Source organism: Orcinus orca, chromosome 21 (genome assembly GCF_937001465.1).
Source record: "Orcinus orca chromosome 21, mOrcOrc1.1, whole genome shotgun sequence".
Taxonomy (NCBI): domain Eukaryota; kingdom Metazoa; phylum Chordata; class Mammalia; order Artiodactyla; family Delphinidae; genus Orcinus; species Orcinus orca.
In genome coordinates, this window is record NC_064579.1 from 9606224 (window position 1) to 9610852 (window position 4629).

Genomic DNA, 4629 nt, shown 5'->3' on the forward strand with positions numbered 1-4629 from the left:
GTATAATGTAAGAGTTGAGGTTTGTTTATTTGGATATCCAATTGTATCAGCCTCATTTTCTGGAAAGATTATTCTTTCCTGATTGAATTACCTTGGCTTCTTTTTAAAAAAATCAATTGGCCATATATGCATGGGTCAGTTTCTGTGCTGATCAGTATATCTATATTTGAGTACTGTTGCTTTATAATAAGTCTTGAAATGAGGTAGTGTTAATCTTCCAACTTTGTTCTTTTTCAAAATTATTTTCACTATTTTCGGTCTTTTGCTTTTCCACATAAATTTTAGATTCATTTTATCAGTTTCTACAGAAATGCTTGATGGGATTTTCATTGGGATTTTGTTGAATCTATATGTCAATTTGGGGAGAATTGACAACAATATAGAGACATTTAATCAATAAGCATGATATATCTGTTCATTTATTTAGGTCTTCTTTAATTTCTTTAAACAGTACGTTTTCAACTGTAATCTCTTCAAATATTTTCTCAGACACTTTCTTTTTCTCTTCTTCTTCAGGGACCCCTATAATTCGAATGTTGGTGCGTTTAATGTTGTCCCAGAGCTCTCTGAGACTGTCTTCAATTCTTTTCATTCTTTTTTCTTTATTCTGCTCCTTGGCAGTTATTTCCACCTTTTTATCTTCCAGCTCACTTATCCGTTCTTCTGCCTCATTTATCCTGTTATTGATTCCTCTAGAGTGTTTTTAATTTCAGTTATTGGGTTGTTCATCACTGTTTGTTTGCTCTTTAGTTCTTCTAGATCCTTGTGAAATGTTTCTTGTATTTTCTCCATTCTGTTTCTGAGATTTTGGATCATCTTTACTATCATTACTCTGATTTCTTTTTCAGGTAGGTGGCCTATTTCGTCTTCATTTATTTGGTCTTTTAGGTTTTTACCTTGCTTCTTCGTCTGTAACATATTTTTTTGTTGTATCTTTTTTTTTTTTTTTTTTATGGGTGGGGCTGTATTCCTGTCTTGCTGGTTGTTTGGCCTGAGGCGTCCAGCACTGGAGTTTGCAGGCAGTTGGATAGAGCCAGGTCTTGGTGCTGATATGAGCACCTCCGGGAGGCCTCACTCTGATTAATATTCCCTGGGGTCTGAGGTTCTCTGTTAGTCCAGTGGTTTGGACTCAGAGCTCCTACCACAGGAGCTCGGGCCTGACCTCCAGCATGGGAACCAAGATCTTGCAAGCTGCATGGCACAGTCAAAAGCAGTATAATTTACAAAGAATAAAAAACAAAATAAAATTTAAAAGATAAAAAATATATTAGGAATAATAAGAATATAATTTAAACAACTGCAACAAGGTAAAACAAAACCACAACAGAAAAAAGAAAAAAGGGGGGGGGGAACAAGCCTAAAGGAGCAGAACGATAACAAAGTATAAAGAATAAAATAAAATTAGAAAAATAAAAGATTTATTAGAAAACAAAAAAATATAAATGAATCAACAGCAAGGTAAAACAGAACCCCAATCTAAAAGAGGAAAAAAGAAAAAAAAAGCCTTGGCTATGGGGGGTGGAGTTTAGGCAGGGGTGGAAGTTAGGTAGGGGCGGGACCTAGTCTGGGGTGGTGACATTTGAGCCTGGGCGGGGCAACGTTCAAGCATAGGGTGGGGCCCCTGCCTAGGACCTGTGCGGAAGGGGAGACGCAGCAGATCCAAAGCGGGACCTCGGAAGTGTGGAGTTCCGGAGTTCGGAGTTAAGGCCCTGGGTGGCGGGGGTGGGGGGTGGGGGGGGCTTGGGCTCTGCAGGCAGCAGGAAGGCTCTGCGGGCAGAGAATTAGGCCCGGTAGCCCAAGAGGCTCCCCGGTGCCTAAGTGGACAGGGAAAGCGCTGGCCACGTTCCCTTCTGTTCCTCCACGCCACACCTCAGGGGTCTCCGCCAGCATCTCCCCTGTCCCCACTGGACCCCTAACTGTGGGTGGATCCCGCTGGGTGTAGGAACTCCTCCCCTCCCCCAGCCACCCCCCAGGGGTGCCAGGTCCCTGAGGTCTGGCCTTTACTTTTGCTCCCCCTTCCCTCCCTCCCACTCCCTCAGGACCCATGCGGCTGGAGGAGGCCTCAGTGGGCAGAAGATCAGGCCCAGGATCTCAGCAGGCTCCCGGGGGCCCAAGTGGGCAGGGGAGACCTGTCCATGCTCCCTTCTGATCCTCTGCCCTCCCAATGGTCCCCCAATTTACCCCTTCAGTGTCGGATCCCTTCCCCTCCCCCAGCCACCCCTCAGGGGCTCCAGTCCCGTCCCGCCTCCACTTCTCCTCCCCCCTCATTCCCCCCAACATTCCATGTACTACCCGGTCGCTGGGGGTTCCTCCCGTCCCCTTAGGTGTCCGTGGTCGCCCACTGGTGCCTGGTAGGTGCCCTGGTTGTGCGAGGATGTGAATTCCGCATCCTCCTAGTCTGCAATCTTGACTCCACCCCCGAAACCCTACTATCTTCACATTAAAAAAAGATTTTTTTTTGAAAAAGATGTACATGTGCATAGGTTAAAGTATCAAATAGTTCTGCAAAGTTAGTTTTAAAAAAAAGTCTTCTACTTCTTTTCCCTTTTCTCCTTCCCTAGAAGCAGCCACTAATCACCATAGTTAGCTAATTATTTTGGTTATTACTCAATGTTTCTAAATAACATGCTCTTATACACTAATTTTTTGATATTCAGTGTTTCTCTGATGATAGATACGAGCAATGTAGTATACTATGATTTGTTTCCCTTTGTACAGCTTTTGGTTTCCTTCTAGTTAATACTTGTCTTATTTCTTACTTGTTTATTTTAAAATTTTAATCACTAATTCAATCCTTGTTGATTGTTTAAATCTCCTTTGAAGACATTCAGCTATACCAGGCATCCAGTTTATTTCATCTTGCTGAGTAAATCTCTCCCGGAGCCTTCTGACATACATCAATACGTCTGGCTGCCCTCTACACTGTGTAGAACATCAGCCTGAGATCTCCCTTCCCCAGCATTTTGGGAATCTCCTTGTCTTTTCCTGTTGTGTTGACACTTCTGTTTCCTGTATGTTTTCTTCCTTTTTTCTTAGCTTTCCCTCTTTTGTGGGTTGATTGTATCCTCATATAGCTTCCTGGTGTATGGGGGTTGCCTGAAATGTCTTCATTTTATTTTAATATTTAAGCTATAGTTTAGCTGAATGTAAACTATTACAGTGGTCATCAGTTTTTCTCAGAATTTTGAAGGCATTTTGTTATTGGCTTAAAAAAAACTTTAAATTTTGAAATGATTTTAGATTGACAGAAGAGTTACAAAGATGGTACAAAGTTCCTGAATTCTCTTCACCTGGCTTCCTCTAATGTTAACATTTTACATAACCATGGCACATTTGTCAACACTGAGAAACTAATATTGACTGTTAGTACTACTAGGAACTGAACTACAGACTTCAGTCCTATTTCACCAGCTTCTCCACTCATATCCTTTGTCTGTTCCAGGATCAGATCCAGGATACCAGACTGTAATCACTCCTCATGTCGCCTTAGACTCTTTAAGTCTGTGACAGTTGTGCAGTCTTTCCTTATTTTTAATAACTTTGACATTTTTGAAGAGGACTGGTCAATACTTTGTAGAATGTCCCTCCGTAGGGTTTCTCTGATGTTTTCTCATGTTAAGACTTGGGTTTTGGATTTGGGAGAATAATACCACAGGGGTGAAAAAGGTCTTCTCATCGTATCATTTCAGAGGATAAATGATATCAACACGACATGTTACTGGTGATGCTAACTTTGATCACTTGGTTAAGGTGGTGTCTGCTAGATTGTTCCTCTGTGAAGTTGCTAATTTTCTCTTTCCACGAAGCGAGTCACTAAGTCCAGCCCACCCTCAAAGGGAGGAGAATTAAGCTTCACCTCCTTGAGGGAGGAATATAAAATAATTTGTGGACATATGTTAAAACCACCACAATAAAAAAAAAAAAAAAACCACCACAATAATTAATAAATATCTGGGGGGGAGGTATTTTGAGGCTATGCAAATACCCTTCTTCTCCTTAAAGTTGAACTAACTAATGTTAATATTCATCAATGAATTTCACCACTGCTTTTTAACTTCCAGTGTTCCTGTCCAGAAATCCAAAACCATCCTAACTTCTGACCCTCAGAATTGGTCTTTTCCTCTTAGGAATGTTGTAGAATCTCTTCCTTTTTCCCTGTGTTCTAAAATTCCATAAATGGGACTTCCCTGGTGGCCCAGCGGCCAAGACTCCTCGTTCTCAATGCAGGGGGCCTGGGTTTGATCCCTAGTCAGGGAACTAGATCCCACATGCCGCAACTAAGAGCCCGTATGCCGCAACTAAGAACCGGCGCAGCCAAATAAATAAATAAATATTAAAAATAAATAAATAAAATTCCATAAGAATGTACTTTGGCACGAGACTGTTTATGTTGAATGGATTGAAGGACTGAATGAGACAAGCTATGTAACACGCCTAGCAAAGTATCTAGTGCACAGAATACTCTCAATGTTAGATTCTTTCTCCTTCAACTGTTCAGCGTGTAACTTTGTGGACTCTATGGAGTGAAGGTACTTGCTTCAGGGAACATGAGACTTGTGTTAACTTATCTTATTTTTTTAATAATATGTTTTTAATTCTCCCCCCCACCCGCCCCTTCTCTCAATGCAG

General features: G+C 41.6%; 1 protein-coding gene across 10 annotated transcripts in view; it reads left to right on the plus strand.

Moving 5' to 3' along the window:
• The window catches only part of FUT10 (fucosyltransferase 10), a 242347-nt gene that overhangs the window by 80580 nt on the left and 157138 nt on the right, over positions 1–4629 (plus strand). The gene's annotated exons all lie outside the window — the stretch shown is intronic.